We start from the raw sequence: 20,485 nt of genomic DNA, 5'->3' as shown, positions 1-20,485 counted from the left end.
CTAAGGCCGGGCATTTGTAACTAAGAATAAGCCTCTGTGTGTGATTTATTTGGGAGCTGGGTGGCAGGCCTCCCCCAAAACCAAAAGAATAAAACATCACACAATGCTCCTCTTTTGCTGGGTAACATAGACCAGTGACTTAGTGTCTCTGTCTTGAGGTTTTCATTTTATAATATAGAGTTAAAAGCTTCTATAGCCTGGCATTCGCTATACACTGCTGCACTTAACGCCAGTACTATCTTCATTACAGGGTTTAACCAAGTATTTCCACGCAGTCTTTCCTTTGAGAGAAGCTGGGTGAAACCTCACGACTTTTACAATAGAACCACATAGAAGTATTTAATACGCATGGTCGTTACTTAATTTGCTCAGAGCGAAAGGGGAGATTTTATTCCTCTTGCTTTCATGGAAGCTTTCGGTGCGTTAAAGGCACTTCCCTCTCCCCACCACTTAAATTCAGTCTAACTTCAAACCGTTTGAAGACACAACTTCATTCATTCACCCTTGTCACGGTTTATTCTCCGAAGCTATCTTTTATCCCCACGGGAAGAAGTGGGCGCTAACTCTCCAACGTCGAGAGGACGCTGAGCTCCGCTCCTCAACCTGGCTTTCTGATGGAACGTGACACACCCCGGCACGGCACTAGGTCTGGACGAATCGTGAACACCCCAATCTTGTTTGTAAGCTTCTGAATGCGGAGAAATGAAAAGGAGGCATCGATACGGTGCTGGTGCGAAGCCTTTGGTGGCGGCCTTGCCATCCAGCCTCAGCCGTTTAGGCCTTTCATCTTCTCAGTGCCCGGCAAGTGTTAAAACCATTTTTAAAAGTACCTTGTAACCTCCAACCCGAAGAAGAAGAAAAATGGCTTAGGGAGCAGTTAAAAGCCCCATTACAGGTTGAGTCTTTTTTTTTTTTTTCATGGGATTTTCTGAAAGCACTCATTTTTCACCCAAAGGTTGAAACTTTTTTTTCCTCCTAGGCTGGATGGAGTTAGATCCTTGCCAGAAGGAAGCAAAGAGATGCTACTGAGAGCTGCAACACGGCCTGCGAGGGCGCAGGAGTTCACGGCTCATTTCTAGAAGGCACGTGCCAACCGCTTGCACTAAAACACACTGCCCAGAGTGGCGACCAATTTGCATACTCAGCAAAAATACCTGCCTGCAATGTGCTCATTGACAAATTTCAGGGTTTCCCCCCCCTTCTTTCTCTTTCTTTTTATTTTTGTTTTTTTTCCTGGTCCTAGAAAGTATTCCAAAAACTTTGTGGGAAAGGGGAACATACGTAGAGACTCCATTATTCCAATTTGATTTCGATGCATTGCTCTTTATGAATGGCTTCTTTATAATTAGGTGTTTAATTTAAAACAGAACCTGTGATTGCAATAATCCCAAGATACAGGCTTCAAACATTAACCATTTAGGGGTCCAGTGGTGAATTTTTTTTTTAAAAAAAACATTTTAATCGCAAAGGTATAACTGATTACACAGAAAGGAGTTTATGGGACCATAAGGACAGCATGGAGAACGGTGTCTTCTGAAAATAGAATCTAATTTCTGATTTCCAAAATTAAGATTTTTTTTTTGTAACGTTTGCCCCTATCTCAAGGGACATATTTCTTTTTAACTTTTGAGTGAAAAAGGTCTTTAGTTTGGGTGTCTAGCCGGAACACACATTCTGAAAAGGAAGAATAAAATATCTCTGAGTGCTTTTTTGCTGAGCATGTCATAGGCAAATCTGGGGGCAAAACCAAATGGTAAGGGAAATAAACTGATGTCACCGAGAAAGAAAGCACACTTAGCCAAGGCTTCAGAAAATTCCTGTTAACCCCGCCTTCCCCCAAACATGACCGCTCTCGGCAACATGCTTGGCAGGGCTCCCTTAGAACTCTCTAGCTGGAAATGGAAATGACCCTGCTTCTTGGGGTCATTCCGAGCTGATGTCCTGTGAACGTCACCAGAGTAGACACCCACATGTTTGAGTGGCATCTGTGGTCATGTTTAGTAAGAGAAGGAGCAGGTGGCTTCTGAGCTTCGCCTTCCTCCCTTTTCCTCCATTCTTGGGGTTTGTGGGCTGACTTGTTTGCAGGGCTTGGCTTTGATTGCTGCTGAGGTAAAAGGCATTGCTTATCCCTTCCCCACCCCTAGTCCTCTCCAATCTGCTTGGCTGGGTTCTGTCAGGTAGAGGTGTAGGTAACTGAATTAGCTAAAACCAGACATTTAGAAAGCTGCCAGGTGCCATCCGGCTAAGTTTTAAAAAAGTAAAAATGCCAGACAATTTATATGACTCATATAGCAATTGAGAAAAAAAATGACGTGCAAGAATGTACGTACGTAACGTGTGTATGTGTGTGTGGTTTCTTAAAAGATTGAAGCATTCGATATTTCTAGTTATTGGTGTATCAATTGGGTTATGATTGTTTGCCATCAGTCAGTCTTGGCTAAACACCATCCCCAATTTCTAATGAACAGTTAATTAGATGAACTATATTGTCAATGTTCTCAGAACCAATTCTTATCAAAACTTGGAGTACAATAAAATGCAAAAATGTAGTTTTCTTTTATCAAGTCTACCTGAGAATATTTTTGATATACTCCGTCTCTGTTCAAATAGGTCCCTAATTTGAAATATTCCAGCATTAAATGGTAGACTTATTGTAAATGCTTTGGCTTTTAAAGTACGCTTTCGAAGGTGCATAAATGCGTATGTTGGAAATACTTGGGTAAAGTTCCTTGAGATCCCAAAGTTAACTTGGTTTGAATACAATCTGAATCAGATGTTATAAAATTCTCTCAATGGACTGGATTAGGCAACTCACTCTTAATCAGGTGGTGAGAACTTGTTAGACAACTTGTTAAAGCATAATCAAAACTGTGCAGAAAACTCAGCGGGGGGAGGGGTATATTCAAGGCCGCCAAAGGATGCTGAAACAATCCTATCCCTGTCATGATGCCCACCCCCCATATGCCCGGCAGCATTGCTGCAGAGCGCATTGTAATTTGTCCTGTGTTTTATGCCCTAGTGCCTGCTTTGACATTTGGGGGCCATTACTAAGGGAACTCAAGGTTACGGGGACACAAACGTTGCCAATGGTGACAGTTGATCTAAAACCCAAGATGGCTACTTAAGTCAACTCACAGGAGGAGGATGGGGAGGGTGGTGTGAGATTTCACCATGCTCCAGAGCGTTGCCCAAACTTACCGTTTGCCTCTGCGTTTTCCCATTTCCTATTTAGGACCATGATTGACTACGGACAATTGAAACAATGAAAACATAAGCCTCAGTTGGGAACACACCTACGGAAGCTACTTAAAACCACGCTTTGAGAAAGAAGCTCAGCTGTGTGCTTGATTTATTTTTAGTGCAGAAATGGATCTGTGCCTTAATAGTTTTGGTGTTTTCTAAATATATAAAGATTTAAAGACTTTTTTTTTTGTCATACTGGGGATGAAGCCCAGGTCCCTGCATATGTTAGGGTGTTCTCTGCTAGTGAGTTATAGCCTCAGGTCTAAATATATGATTTTACATTAAAATACTATGTTAGTGTTTCAAAAATACAATGGTTAAACAATATTTTCAGCAACTACCAACTTAAATAATTATTTAGAACGTCTATTCATACAATAATCTGAATTCTTTGTAGGAGAAAATCCAGGATCCAGAATGATGAATAAGCCACTATTATTGCTATTGCAAACAGCTACTTAGGGAATCTGCTCCCAATTAACCTTATAGACAAATGAGAAATCATCCTCTAAAAATGAACACATTTATTTCTCTAAATATGTAAATTCCTCAGCATTTCTACAGTGCTGAGATAAACTATTGCAATCTATATTTATAGATCAGAGTCGAGAACAATTTCTCTCTTCTTTACAAACAGCCTTGACTGCCTCCTCTGAGTTCAAAACCGCCTTAAAATGTGTCATATTTTTGGTATACAAAAGGCATTCTAAAATTGTATCATGCAGTCATTGTGCCAAGAGAATGACCCTTGCCACGCTTTGTTTACTGAATGTCAAATTTTCATTCGTCTTCCAGCTGTGTTCCAGGGCAGTTTCGGTTCTGTATGAAGGGCAACTAATGCACAAAACAGTAAAGCCACAGAGCGGTAATTAGTCTGGGAAACATCAAAGTGTGCTCTTCTGAATCCAGCCGATTTGCTCTGGGTGTGCAGAACCAATAGTCTTTTTTTTTTTTTTTTTTTTTTTTTTTGCTAAGGTCTCTTATTAATTTTTGCTTTCGTTCGTTGTGGAGCAGCTGCCTTGCCATCAATCCAACATCCTGCTTTAAAAAAAAAATCCATTTTGAGGCCACAAATGCAATTTCAATGGGGTTGGGAATAATAACCAGCTTCCCCCTCTCACCCCACTTCTGGAAAATAGAAACTCAGAATGAAAGTTTTCAGTGTGTGCAATGTGAAAGAGAGCAACGTAAGCATGGCTTGGATCTGCGGTTCTAGAAAAGGCAGGAAATGCGGCTTGGAAACCTGACTGCCGTCTTTGCTTTAAATCTGCACCACACTTGCCTCCGTGTGCGTGTCCTTTTCTTCTCAGTGGGCATTCTTTTCCTTCTTTGGGTGCATTGTGTTTTTCACTGAAAAAAATATTAATTAAACTCAACCAGCAAGGAAAAAAAATTGTTAACCTGATGAACAGTTTACACATCCCAGGATGAACGTAGCAAACTAACCAGGAGTGTTTGCTTTCTTCTTGTTGGGATTATGATTTTTAAGCAGCTGGAGAAGGCAGTTGAGGGCGCCAAATAAGCCTCCACACAGGAAGTGAGTAGGCCGGTGTGCAGGAGAGCCTGGAGGAGAGATGGAGTCTGTCAGGGGTCAGGGTTTAAGGATTGGGAGCCCCTCCCCCATCAAGCCCTCTATGCATTCCTTTTCTCCACCTGCCCTTTTTCTTTTGAGTGTTCTGCATAAACGTGGAGAGAGACAAGCTGCTTGTTTATTCCTGTGAACATGACAGCTCCCTGTAGTAATCACCTTCTCTGCCCACCCAATAACTCATAATTATATACTCAAACATGTTTACATATAATAGGTAAATTTTATAAATAAATTCATGTAAGCACTGTCAATATACATTACGTGGGCAAATACATTTTCTGTGTCTAGCAATATAAAAACTTCCTTTCCTTTCTCTCTCTTTCGTCCTTACGACAAGGGTCTCATTGTGTGTCCCAGGTTGACTCTGAATTTAACAATCGTCTAACTTCAACCTCCTGAGTGTTGGGATTACAGGCGTGTGACACCATGCTAGGATGTAATTTTCCTGTCTTCCCAACAAAATATTTAAATTTGATTCTGAGTTATAGTCCATTCCAACCACGTGCCGATTTTCGTTTTGGTCTCAGAGTCTCTAACTGGGTAGACACTAAACTACAGCCAAGCAAAACAAAAAAAGTAATAATAGGCATAATTAACATAATGAAGAGGAGCACATACAGATAATTTACTATAATTGATCGGTAAACAAATGTGTGATGTCCATGGAATGGCCAAGCATCATGCTCCTTTGAAATGAAAGCATTTTCAATTGGTCAGGAATCGAATGCTTTCGAAAGTGACAAAATTATTGCCCAGTAAAGTTAGGGTGCCTCTTCCCTCATGAGAAAGGTACAAATCAGGCACCATCTGTTAATTTTGAATGAACCACGACCTTATTGAATCAACTTGAGCTTCAGGGCTTTACATCCTTACATGTTACTTGGCGTCTTACCAGAACCACCGTTGCCTCTGCAGCTCTGTGATCTTCCCACCTAGGGTATCTGAGAGGTCCATTCTAAGCATTAGTGTCAGTGCCGATGGGAACAAAGCCATATTAGAATTGAAATAAATACATTTAGCTTCCGCACAGCTACTTTAATTCAAATGACACTTCATTGATTACCTTTCTCCAGCATTATCCAGGGCTTTGCCCGAATCTTTCTATGAGACAACTCAAGTCATTTACCACTTAACATCACCCCAGGATCACCTTTAGACAGTTCTGAAAATGTTTAGGCTGAGAATTCTTTAAAAATGATATTGAGAAAAAAAAAAGAACGGTTCTAGAAAACTCAGTAGATATTTTCCCAAAAGGAGACCAGAAGCTGGCTTATCAGCTGTCATCGGTGGGCTTGTTATCAGCTGAGACTAAATTCGCGAGAGTGCGGTTTGTGAATCCTTAAAAGCAACTGCTTGCCGACCGACCGAGCAAGGCAACATGATGGAAAACCTACAAGCCAGGGAGAGAGAAGAATACTGTCATTATTCTCAGATAGCCTTGTCTCTCTCCTCCCTTCCATCCTTCTTTCCTTTTCTTTCTTCAGAGCTAGGGATAAACTCCAGGAGCAGGTGCAAGCTAGATTAACGTCTACCATTAAGCTGCATGCCCAGATCCCTCCCTTCCTCCCTCCCTCTCTCCCTGCCTCCCTCTCTCTTCCCCTCCCTCCCTTTCTCTCTCCTTCCTTTCTTCTTCCTCTCCCTTCATTTATCCCTCTATCCCTCTTTCTCTTCTTTCCTCTTTTCCTCTCTATTTTTTGTAGTGTTGAGGATAATGTGACATTTCATTTTCACAGAAAAGATAACAAGCAGGTTATTGAAATTAGAATTGAATTAAGTACGTTGGTAAATTGAATCCAATATAACGACAAGAACAAAAATATCAACACTTTTACCAACTGCACTGCGTCTTTTTTTTTTTTCTTTTGTTTTTTGTCAACTTGATGCAAGCTAGGTCATCTGAGAAGGGAGAACCTAAACTGAGAAAATGCCTTCATCAGGTGGTCTGTAGGCAACTGTGTGGGACATTTTCTTGAATTTTTGATGTAGGAGGGCCCCGCCCTCTGTGGGTGGATACTGGGTTACATAGAAAAGTAAGCTGAGGAAGCCGTGAGGAGCACGCCAGGAAGCAGCTTTCCTCCACAGCCTCTGCTTCAGTTCCTGCCTCCAAGGTCCTGCCCTGAGTTCCCTCAGTGATGGACTGTGATGGACAAGTATAAGCCAAATAAACCATTTCCTCCTCAAGTTGCATTGGGTCATGGTGCTTTGTCACAGCACAGACTATGACACCAGCTAATTAAAATAGGATGGGAAATATGATGGCTTTTGTTATGGCTACAGAACTTATTATATGTGCTGGAGGGACAAACTGGATGGCATGCAATGACACAAACGTTTCAATTCGCGTAAGTTAGAAACCACCGTAATCAGGTCAAGTTGGACACCACAGCTCACGTGCTTGATGGCGTCTGTGTCATTATCCAAGGAAAGATGGAAAAGGCAGCTGGTGACTGAGTGTGGATGGCAGCAGATGCCTGTGGTCCCAGCCCTTGAGAGGCCAAGGAGAGAGGATCGTCAGCTAGAGGCAGCCTGGGCTATGGAATGAGATTTCCTCCCCACAACACCTTTTCCTACCACCTCAAAAAACAAACAAAACAAAACAAAACCAAACAAAATAATAAACAAAACAAAACCCTAAGATTAACAAGATGATATGAACAAGTCTTGTCTTAAAACAGTAGTCAATCCATGGGTATGTCCCCAGCTAGATCCTTGGGCAGCAGAGGAGAGGGTGCCTGAGCTGGCCTTGCCCCACTATCACACTGATGATTATCTCGAATATCATCCTAGAATCTTCGTCCAGCGACAGATGGAGATAGAGACAGAGACCCTCATCAGAGCAATGGACTGAGCTCCCAAGGCCCAGTTGAAGAGTAGAAGGAGGGAGAAGATGAGCAAGGAAGTCTGAACCATGAGGGGTTGGTCCACCCACTGAGACAGTGTGCCTGTTCTAGTGGGAGCTCACTAAATCCAGCTGGACCAGGACTGAATGAGCATGCAATCAAACCGGACTCTCTGAATGTGGCTGACAAGGGGGGCTGACTGAGAAGCCATTGGTAAAGGCACTGAGACTTGTTTCTACTGCATGTACTGGCTTTTTGGGACCCTAGTCTATTTGGATACAAAGCTTCCTAGGCCTGGATGTAGGGGAGAGGGCTTTGGACTTCCCACAGGGCAGGGTTCCCCGCCTTCTCTTAAAGAGGGAGGAGGAGGGAGGGGAGAAGAGGTATAAATTTTTGAATGAAAAAAAAAATAAATAAAAAAAACAGTAGTCAAAACAGAAAAATGCCTGGGAAATGTTTAAGAGTTCTTTCTTTTCTTTCTTTCTTGCTTTTTTTTATAATCTAGACAATAAATACTCTTTATTGTGTAACTGACAGTGAATAAAAGGCTTGAAGTGTTATTTTCTAGCAGGCATAATCACAATTTTAGTACATTGTAAGCACCTGAATACACATTCTTTTTTTCTTGAGACATGCCAAACACGTTTGTTGCATCATATAAAGACAATTTTTTATTGATATTTATTGAGCTCTACATTTTTCTCTGCCCCCCTCCCTGCCTCTCCCCTACCCCCTTCAACCCTTTCCCAAGGTCCCCATGCTCCCAATTTACTCAGGAGACCTTGTCTTTTTCTACTTCCCATGTAGATTAGATCTATGTAAGTCTCTCTTAGCGTCCTCATTGTTGTCTAAATTCTCTGGGATTGTGGTTTGTAGGCTGACTTTCTTTGCTTTATGTTTAAAAACCACCTATGAGTGAGTTCATGTGATAATTGTCTTTCTGTGTCTGGGTTACCTCACTCAAAATAATGTTTTCTAGCTCCATCCATTTTCCTGCAAAATTCAAGCTATCGTTATTTTTTTCTGCTGTGTAGTACTCCATTATGCAAATATACCATATTTCTTTATCCATTCTTTGGTAAGAATTCTTTCTAATCTTGGTATGATTTAACAAGATAATGTAATTCACTTTCCCTCTGAGAGAAAAATAAACCAGTTTTTATATTGCACTAATAAAATATAACTCAAGCCAGTAACTCAACTGGTTTTATCGACTATTTTCATCTAGAAGGTTCTGTCTTGGGGAATGTACCACACTAAAGAGAATACTTTGTTTGAAACTGGAACTTCGTCCTTGATTTCAGGTCCTTCTTCACAGGCAGTTGATTTCCCAAGCTCAACGGGCTCTGTCCACAGTTTCTACCTCCTTTTCATCACTGCTGTGTTGGTTCAGGTCTGATTCTCTCTGGTTGACCGTCTCCATGGTTCCCTAACCCAACTCTCCCGAAGATTGCAGGGCTAGTTTCTCCAACTCAATTCTATATTGATCGGCCTGCTTCTGTCTCTTGAGTTCTGGGATTAATAAGGGTGTGTGCCACCATGTACAGCACTAGAATATACTTTAAATATGTAAGTGGCTGGCATGGTGGCGCACACCTTTAGTCTCAGCACTTGGGAGGCAGAGGTAGATGGATCTCTCTAAGTTCGAGGCCAGCCTGGTCTACAGAGTGAGTTCCAGCACAGCTAGGGCTACACATAAAAACCCTGTCTTGGATAACAACAACAACAACCAAAAACCAAAAACAACAAAAATACATAAATGTGATGATGTCATCCTTCAGTACTAAGTTTTGATAGGGTGTATTCAGTTTTTCTAATATATATAGTGCGTGTATTATCTCTAAGAACATCTGGAGCACACCTATCCAATATGTATGCGTTTATTAACTTTTCAGGTTTGGATACTGAGCACCCACACAAAAGCCAGGCATGCTGTGCATCTGTGATCCCAGCATAGGGCAGCGAAGACAGGTGGAAGCCTGGAGCTCACTAACCAGCCTGCTTAGCTCCATCCATGGGTGCCAGGTTCAGGAAGAGACCTGTCTCAATAAGATAGAAATGGAGGAAGACAGCTGAAGACACCTCATGAACACTTATATGTGTACACTAATCCACCAACCCTGTATATCACACACACACACAGATCTGACAACAGTCAATTGTAATCATAAAATATGTAAAAAAACTTTGACCATTTATCTGTAAAAAAATGCAACTCATTTTAAAGTACAGAAGTACTTTAAAATTAAAGTTTAAAATGTAAAGTTCCTTGCTGTGAGATTAGCAATCTTCATGTAAAACTGCTTTTTTGCAGCGCTAGAAGTTGGACCCAGGGCCTCAGCCCAGGCAAGTGCTGTGCCATGGGACTCCAGCCAGAACCCTTGAATAATAATAAGATTTTAAAGGCAACTTCTATGACAATAAAGAGTTTTCTTTTTTATAAAGTCAGTCCCACACATCACATTCACTGGCTTCACCTTTTCTCAAACATGTCTTGCAGACAGCCTGAGCCATGCATTTCATTATGGCGCTGTCCGATGAGGTCCCTCAGTGATGGATTATGACCTGGAATATAAGCCAAATAAACTCTTTCCAAGTTGCTTTTGGTCAAAGCTATAATATTATTATTATTTTTTACTATTAAGTAAACATCTTGGGCTGGAGAGATGGTTCAGCCATTAAAGGATAGGCTCACAACCAAAAATATAAGTAAAAATCTTGTGCAAGAAGTTTCTGAATTTTTATCAATTTCAGTTAGGGATTGTAAAGTCTTAGCTGCCCACATGTAGACACATATTTCAAGAAGTCCTCTTTATAGCTGTAATTGTGGTAATTTACCTGGCAGTGCTCAGTTGTAGTACCTTTGCCTCGTGGAAACGGAACAGTGCACAGATCAACCATGCCCTTTCTCCTAGTTCCCATCCGCTTATCACCGAGTTTTCTTCAGCTTGGCATACCCCTGAAGAAATCTTTTATATTTGCTGTCCATTTGAGACATGTGTTTTAAGTAATACAATCCATGTTTCATTTTATTGGCACTATAAAAACAATATGCCATGATCATAATAAGCTTGACAGGTTGACAGGGAACTGGCTGGCTCTATAGGTTTCTGGTAGGATGCTTTGGTTACTGCATATGTCAGGCAACAGTTGGACACATCTGTTGAGGTTGCCATTGACAATGCAAGTGACATGTTAGCAACATGTCATAGTCTTCTTGTATCAACATTTAAAACAAAACAAAAAGTATCAGTCCTAATAGTTTATCTAAATGGATTGTCTTATGCACCTTGTATGGTTCACACACCTCAGTCTGGAGACCAGTAGACTATGGGCCTTTGGTTTAACATATTTAGGGATATTCTGGGCTCATTCTGTAGACCACAGGCTTCTTAAAAATCACAGATGTCTAATTTATCTTTGCATCTCCAGCATATAGCCCTAATCAGGATGTAACCTGAATTAATTATGGCAGAATTAATTATGAAGGTAATACTACTTTGATCAGTCAGAGAAAAGAATTGTGTTTAGTTCGGGGTGATTTTTGAAGAACTCAAGGAATTGGCATATATTTAGAGGGAGAGAAGTCTAAACTTTGCCAAGACAGTAATTCTAGCCTGAGGCTATCATCCATAGGAGGAATTTGGTGTTAGTGTACAAAAGAACTATCTAACAATTAGAGTTGTCTGGACGTGGACGGGCAGCTCTGGAGTGTGGTTTCTTATTCTTGGAGGTGTTAAAGTAGCCTCAGTGGCTAGCTGGCTCCAACAGGCTGAAGACAGGCTTAAAGCGCTCGCAGTGACAGCTGTGGATGGAGAAGGATTTAGATCATCTCGGATTATAAACAATGGCTGAGATTCGAACCCATTTGGTATGCCTAGTGATAGAACTAAACTTTAATAGGTGAGGATACACCAAGCAAAGAGCTCTTCTGTAATCCTGAGCCTGGATCTAGCTGAGCCACTTTGGTAGCTCTGCCCTGCTTACTCATGAGTTACGTGGCTAAGCAGGGTTTTAAGCACACACGGAGACTCTTATTTCTTCTTTTTGTTAGTGTAACTACAAACATCTACCTTGCCTTCTCTGTTCATCTTAGAAACAGTCTACTATCAGCCTGCCCAACCAGGGTTTTAAAATTTATAGTTTGAGAGCCTGTATTAAAGTGATGTCTCCTGAGCATCAGAGTTACCTTAATCATCCATTTATTACTATTGCCTGAGATAGAACTGAATCATTTGAACTCAGGATATAATAATAAACACATGTAGGTTAAATATTATAGACAATAGGTTAAATACTATAGATAACATAAACTAATTATAATGAGTCTTCCCTAAATGATGCACAATTAATTGCTCTGAATCAAGAGCACAGTCAATGTATCTAACACCCCTTCTGGAGTTTGCTCAGCCACACTGCTTCGATGTTGTTCCTGTTGGGAAGGATTCTGGCGGGCTCGAAAAGGTGTTTGACACATCAGAAACAGAGACTAACGAAAGGAAAGTGCATAGTTGAGGAGCAGTTCAGAAGGCCAAGAAAGGGAGGAATCCCAGGCCATAGGACGTGGGAAGGAATCACAGACTGGAGAGCTGGAAGACTCTCCACAGCAACTTTGAAAATACTTTGCAAAGATAGTGAGCTACATTATTATTATTAATTATTATTATTTTCCAAGTAACATACCAGTTTTGTCCACACCACCAATGCCTTTCCCCCACTTTTATTTCTGTCTACTTTCAAATTCTGCCTATCATACTGGCCAATAGGACAAGGCATTCAACTACAGCAAATTCTTATACATTCCAAGTTACCCCACACAAACAGGTCACCATGGTAACCAAACAAAAAGGGACTAGAAAACAGAAGCAAAGTATTTACTTACGTCTGGTGGACACTGCACGGCTTTCTTAAGAGCTATTTCAGGTTTTCTTTCTGGTTTCGCTGTTGGTTACTGCTTGCTTTTTTAAGTTGAAGACTTTAAATATAGAAGATTGTACGAAACCATGAAGTCAACTTGCTGTTTTTATTGGAGCATATAAATTTTAATTAGAAATGTTGATTTAGTACATAGCCCAGAAACTATTCAACTCCTGCCCATGCAGCCAGAGAAACAGAAGGCTCATTTGGCCATGTTAAAGAGTCCTAAGAAAGATACAATAGATTTGAAGCAGTTGTATTAAGGGAAGCGCAGTTTGTTTCTGCCATGTTCATTACAAAGCGGTAGATTTCCCTGCTACTTGTTATGCGCCCCTCGCAAATTAATGATACAATGTGCTCTGCTTCATTTTAATCTTTTGGTGAAAGAAGATTTTGTTGGTTCAACAGAAAACCATTTAGGCTGGTAACCTATGTCTAACACCTCCTGGGTTGGGCAATAGGACCACTCCCCTCATCCCCGTTATTGTCTTGGTACCCCTTTGAAGTGCAAAACCGTTCCAGCTTCAAAGGCAGCCCAGGAAGATGACAACTGGTGCATGTGACCCTGGAGGTGCAGACAGACCTGCAGTGTGTCGCCAGGGAATGGCTTTGCTAGGAATCTTACCACAGTTGGCTTTTTAGTTTTTAAAGACAAAGATCTGGGTACAATGGCATCAACCTGACACTTGGCTTTTACAAACCATAGTTTTGAATACCTTGCTAAAAAGTGATTCCCCTATGTACATGCCATTTTCAGGGGAAGAAAACCAAGCTAGGAGCTTGTTTGGAAGCTTAGGAAACAGGAGGGAAACTATGTCATGAAAGAACAGATTTCCTATGGGATACTGCGGCTGGTGAGATCAATCCACCCCCGGGCGTGTCTGGAGTCAGCTGCTGTGAACTAAAATACTGTCTTTGCATACTTTCCAGCTAGTTCTTTCTACCTAGCAGCTGAGCGTGAGATCCTCCAAGCAAGATTTTTTTTTTTTCAGTGAAAAGATTTGCCTCTTAAGACTAGAATTTATACAAAGCCAAACTAATTCTCTGGTCTAGAGTCAAAAGAAAGAAAGATTAAGAAAATACAATTCTTTCCATGTAAAAAAGCTCTTGTTTTTAACAACAACTGTGACAAAGACAGACTACACTGGGGGGGGGGATTCTTACTATGCGTTTGCACTGATGCCTTGCATGGGATCTATGTTATTTTTGTACTTTGGGGTGAAGATGACTCATTCACTTTCTGAACCGCGTGGTCGCGTGGAACAGTAGTAGAACCTTCATCAGTCCTGTCAGCATTTCCTGTCCACTCCGCTGCAGAGGAAGGCTGAGAGCAAGGTCAGCGGTAATTCCTAGTTGGGGCCTTTCTGTCTTCCTTCTGGCCAGTCTGGTTACTCTCTAGAAAGAGAGTCTAGGGAACTGATGGGAGTGTCTCACTGGGTGACCTGACTGCTGTTCAGGCATGAGGACCCGGGTTCCTCCTCCTTACACCCAGGTAAAAAAGAAGGTGGGGGCACTGTCTGTAATCCTGTGGGGCGTGAGGAGGCAGGGACGCATGGATTCGTGAGGCCTGCTGGCGAGCCAGTCTAGCAAATCAGTGTGTGCTGATTCAGTGAGAGATGCTGTCTCAAAAAATAAGGTGGAGAAGTGACTGAGCAAAGACATCCTGGTGTCAGCTTCTAGCTTTTACATGGACAAGCACACACACACACACACACACACACACACACTACATACCACACACACACACACACACACACACACACACACACACACACACATGGGCACCCACATGGATAAGCACACACACACTATATTACCTTCCCCCCCCCACACTATGTACCACACACACATAAAATAATAGTTAAAAAAGAAAAGTGGTTATAAGTTTGGGTATTTTTTTTTTTTAATCTGGAGTTTCATTACGTTGCTGAAGTCGGTCTTAAATTCCTGCCTGAATATTGGAATTGCAGGCGTGTGCCACTGGGCTTGAACCAATCTCTGGAAGAACAACCATTTAGCTTTAGTCTTAAGGTCACTGGAGCAGATTCCTCTTTGAGGAGACAGGTCGGCAGATGTCCTCCTACCCTAAAATCCTGTGTATGATAAGCCACACACAAGAAGACCCCCAAATACCCAAACACCCTGCACCGAAATATCCGCTGAAATTAGGGAAATGGAGAGAGCAGCTTGCCTTTGGTCTGTCTGTAGTAAGACAAGTAGCCCGACGAGAAGAGGGGATTTCTGCTAAGTCCTTTCTGGTTTCTTACACAGTGGCATTTACAGACTTAGCTTTCTAACCCAGACAAAATGACCAATATCGACTTTCCCTCACTTAGCTGTAATTCATTCACTGTTCCATTTCTATCCCGTGAGCAAATGCTAACAGCTTTCCATGAGTCTAGTCTCCATTAATAGTTTCAAGTACCCGAGGAATTTATGTAGTGTCTTCGGTAAGTGTTCTAAGGAAGACCTTAAAATTACCCCCTTCTCTGACCCCTGCCCACCAAAGTCCCACAAACCTGCTTCTCCTAGCTCATTGATGACACAAAGGGTCTGGTGGCTGACGTCTGTGGCTTGGTCTTTCTTTCTTTCTTTCTTTCTTTCTTTCTTTCTTTCTTTCTTTCTTTCTTTCTTCCTTTCTTTCTTTCCTTCTTCCTTTCTTCTCTGCTAACTAGAGCTTGGTGAACCTTGTCAATAATTCCTTCAAGTATGACGAGGAATCTCACTTTTGCTCTGGCTTCTTCTCTCCCACAGGGTCCATTATCTCTATTAGCCTGCTTCAGAGAGAGCGGAGATTTGTGACATGGTCTAACTTCTCTGAAGTCAAGTGTGTCTTCAAAAGCAGAGTCTGGGCAGCTGTGGGAGGGACAGCAAAGAAGGAGATGAGAGAAGAGCCGTAAACAAAGGCACAGCTGGGGCTGTTCAGCTCTTCTTGGGCATTTTAGGGAGTTTCTCAGGAGTCACTGAAGAAGATAATACCTAGAGCGTTATTATTTTGAAGTCACTTAAAGGGGCTGGAGAGATGGCTCAGTGGTTAAGAGCATTTGGTGCTCTTCCAGAGGATCTGGGTTTGGTTTCTAGCACCCATATGGTTATTTACAAAGGTCTGGAACTCCAGTGCCAGGGGATCTGACCCCCTCTTCTGACCTTTATGGGCACCAGAAACACATACAATACAAAGACATACATGCAGGAAAAACATTAATACACATAAAATAAACTAAAATATAATAAAAGAATATAAAAATAAAGCCATTTAAGATTTTGACTTAAAACAGATAAAAGAAAAAAAACACAGGTAAGAGAAATAACATAAGCGGGAAGGCTGGGTACTACCCCAGTGTGAATTTCATCTAGGTTTATTTTTTTTTATAAATGGGCCTCTATTTTACTTGGCAGTGATGGGGTTCAGATCATACTAACCCCAAAACATGGTTCCTTAGTATCTGGCATAACAAGAGAGGTAGGATGCCATTTCGGCTTTCCCCTGGTCCTCTAAAGCAGGCTACACAACCCAGAAGGATTTCTGATCCCTGTGTGAAGCAGGTCATGAGATCACTTATTAGAGGGATGCTCCCCATACCCAAGGAAAGGAGCATCCTCATTTCTGAAGACCTAGGGCTAGAGGACAATCTCAACAAATGGGACATGTTGAGCTCTCTTCTATCATAAAAGAAACCCTGCACAGATTTACCCCCTGATTTGAGTTTCCATTTCTGGTGCCGTATAAATATCGCATAAGCAAGTTCAATTGTTCTTCTCTAAAAAAAAGTTGTAGGGGTTTCAGCCACGAGCATGGGATCTATTTTAAGAGAAAAATAGGTTTCTTTCCCTAAAGCAGTGATTCTCAACCTGTGGGTCACATCCCCTTTGGAGGGGCCATATACCAAATATCCTGCCTACCAGATATTTACGTTAGGATTCATAACAGTAGCAAAATTACAGTTATGAAGTAGAAATGAAAATAACTTTATGGTTAGGGGTCACCACAGTATGAGGATCTGTGTTAAAGGGTCACAGCTTTAAAATGATTGAAAACTGCTGCCCTAGAGAAATGCACAAGGAGAATCCAAATGGCGACGCTATGGTACTATACAGTTTTAGTTTCCTAGATTGAAAGCTGCCATGTCTAGCATGGCTTTGTCATGGAAACCTGACTGTGGTGAGAAGGGAGTGAGGAAATGGTGGACATGCACAGAAAAGCAAGAGTAGCATGGGTTGTGTGCACTCTGGTGGAGAGGCACCAGCTGTACAACCTGCTGAAACGTCAGCGTGTTTCTTACGGATAGCACAAGGGGAGGGGTTAGCCAGACTCCGTGGCAGGTCTCTGTAAGTGAGCATTCTAGGCTGCCACGTCTGGGATGAGAAAGTCGCCGTTGCTAATTTTTGCACAGTGATTATTCATTCATAAACACCTGTACTCACCCACGCTGTCACCATTTAGACTCTGACAGAGGATGACAGAGGATGGCTTTGCCATCCCTTTGAGCCTCACCCCAGGGGGAAGACTTTGCCATTCCTGTGGTCTGAGGTATTGGTCCTTGATATGACTATGTCCATGCCAATAATAATGCCTGTTCACTCAGGACTTCATCTATTCCTTACACATTCACTCAAGGCTCCTCTATTTCCCACAAAGACCTGTGTACATTCTCACAAATGCAACCGAGTTAAAGGAATGAAAGTTCTATAGACATCCGGCCACATGAAAATGCTTAGAATTAAAACTCTATGTTTATATCTTAAATATATATTTGAGTGATGTCTGATAAATAAGAAAATCATGGAGAGTGGTGTAGGAGGTCCTTCTGTTTATGTATTGCTTTCATTGGTTGAATAAAGAAACTGCCTTGCCTTTTGGTAGGGCAGAACTTAGGTAGGCAGAGTAGACAGAACTGAATGCTGGGAAGAAGGGCAGATGCCGTGGATCTCCTACCTGGGATGGACACTGGTTAGAATCTTGCTGGTAAGCCACAGTTATGCATTAATACACAGATGAATGGGAATGGGTTAAATCAAGATGAAAGAGTTAGCCAATAAGAGGCTAGAGATAATGGGCCAGGCAGTGATTTAATTAACACAACTTCTGTGTGATTATTTCGGGTGTAAGCTAGCCAGGCAGCTGGGATATCAAACAGCCCACTCTCTCCTGTTACAGGAGAAAAGAAAAGGGAATTATTTTTCTTGTTTGACTAGTTTGGTTGTTCCTTGTTTGACTAGTTTTGTGCGTGTTTTGTGCATATGTATATGTTCATGTGAGTGTATGTACATGTAGTGAGGGTGCACATGTGTGCATGTGTGAGTGGGGGTCTTTAGGTGTCTTCCTCAATCAGTCCCTGCCTTATTTTTTGAGACAGCTTCTGAACTCAGTTCTTCATGCTTATATGGAAGACACTTTACTGACTGAATCATCTCCCTTGACCATAGATATTGTTTGCATTTATTAACTAATTATTATTGTACGTGATGTGGTATGTGTGAATGTGTGCACAGCCAGGACACACATATGAAGTCAGAGGACAGCTGTCAGGAGTTGGCTCTTCTTCTTCTATTGTGGGATTGGGGGATTGAACTTATATCATTATATTTGTTTGTCAAGCACTTTTGAGCCACCTCACCAGTTCCTGGATTTTGATTTTGATAATCACCTAGTTGTTTTTCTTACCATTGTATCACACACACACATATCATACACACACACACACACACACACACACACACACACACACACTTTAGGGAAATGGAGTCAAGATTCTATTTATAACTAAAAGAAGACTGAGAATTAATTTCCTTTATTATTTTTGAGGAAAAAGAATAAAAACGCATCCATGGTAGTTTGAATGTAATTGGCTCCCATAAGATAATTTTTTATTGATTCTTTGGGAATTTCACATCACACACCCCAAGTCCACTCATCTGCCAGTCCTTCCATATCCTCCCACCACTCCTGCAACATCCCCCTCTAAAAGAATTAAAAACCAAACACAATCCCCCCTCCTCACTCCTCTGTCTTTCAAAGATCTCTCCATACATCCGTGATGCTGGGGGCTGCAATGTGTTGTGCAGTATACTCTTTTGTCTTACCTGCGCCACCCACAAAATGTTCACTGCAGTGAGTCACTTTGGTCTGGTTCAAGGCCTCTGGTCTCTGGCACCCCATCATCACTCCTTTCGGATATTCTGATGTTGCCCCAGTCATGGATGTCCTGTGGTTATCGTTCCATAGGACCAGTCCCTTCACACAGCAGCAGGCCATAGATGAGGGAGATGTTAGGATGACCAACTCAAGGCCCAGGATATGAATCTCGGTGGTAACTGAGCTGGTCTGTCTGGACCGCCGGGACCACCTCCCTCAGGCCAGCCAGCTCTCCTAGGCCAGCTCTCCTGTGATGGTGAGGCCAGCTCTTCTGCGGCAGTGACCAATGAGAGGCAGGGCCAACTATCCCAGGGCCAGTAGGGGAGGAGTGTGCTCATGGCCCTTGGATTTCAACATACATTGTTCCTATGACCTCCCCACCCCCTGCAACACGGGCCATGGACATCATCACAGCCCCCAGCAACATGGGTCATGGATGTTAATCACAGATGTAGATTCCACGAGGGCCTGTGGATGCCTTCACGCCGCCAGGACCATGAGGACCCAGGCTGTCCCATGGGTGTCTTTTACCCGCCTGAGCAGCAGACGGCCATAGATCTAAAAGGAAGTCTTTTAGTACCTGCATAGAAAAGACTTTCTAGGCTGCGGTCGCCCCTGCTCTCTGGGTCTCTAGCTGCTGACTGTGGTTACTGGTCGCTGTTAGACTTTGTGAGCAGGGTTACTGTGGAGCTGAAGTGCTGAACGGAGCTCTCGTAGGAGAGCTTCCTGGAGCCACCAGTGGTTGGGTGACCAGATGGAAGAAGGCTCCAGCAGGCCCTTCTGCAGGGACCAGACAGAGTCCAAGTCCCAGAGAATCCTCTTCTCTGAATTAGTCTTTTAAAAACCAGATCAAAATAAGTTCGCGGGGTCTACACTTTGCTTGAGGACTCTCCAAGGTCAGCACCCTGGAATACTTACAAGGGAATCCATGTGGCTGGAGTTTTGCTGTGTGACCAAGCTCACTGTGTTCTCCGGACTCTATCCCCAATAAAATCTCAGCTCTCAACATTAGCTGGCATGGAGAGATGTTCTCCTTTCTTTTGTTGCTTTTCATTCAGGTGTGGAAAAAATGGAGGAGCAGGTTTTTGTGTATGTTGGCTTGTAGTGAGGAGCCAAGCAGAAGTTACGAATGTGACTTTGTCTGTGTAGACTGTCACCTCGTTTAAAGGGACAGTGATATCGGCTCTTCCTGCTGTTTTAAGAGATAGTGTGTGTTATGTTATTGTGCATGTTTTCCAGAAGTCATGAGTTGGCAGTTTTATGCTCAAAGTCATATGTCAGTGGGATTTGGAAAGTAATTAGGGTTAAATGTGGTCATGAGATTGGGGACCCCCCCACTGATACTGACATTGCTACCCTTGGCACTGGTCTTGTTCAGAAAGAAGGACTCTTACGTTGCTCCATGGCAAGGAAGCCAGGAGCTAGAAAGAGTCACCTTTGTCCCCTCTTTGTCAACTGCTAGAAGGACAACTTGCAGAAAGCAAGAGGGAGAAACTGCTTGCTGGGAAGCATGCTTCTTCTCAGGGGGAATGATTACGCTCCCCATTGGGGATCTTGAACTTGTGGCTTCAAAATCATTGATCAAAAGAGCTGTCCCCTTCTGCCCCTGCTCATTCTTAGAAAGACGGTTCCAGATAATCCTCGAGTGGAGGCTTTTCCTAAAAAAAAAAAAAAGAAGAAATTTTCTATTTTAGGAATTTTATAGCTGGGCATTTCTAGACCTTGCCAGTTTTCACATGGTGGCATCAGTGGCTTTGC

This window comes from Myodes glareolus, chromosome 11 (assembly GCF_982192425.1).
Source record: "Myodes glareolus chromosome 11, mMyoGla1.1, whole genome shotgun sequence".
Lineage (NCBI taxonomy): Eukaryota > Metazoa > Chordata > Mammalia > Rodentia > Cricetidae > Myodes > Myodes glareolus.
The sequence above is the reverse complement of the archived record's forward strand: the minus strand, read 5'-3'. Positions refer to the sequence as shown.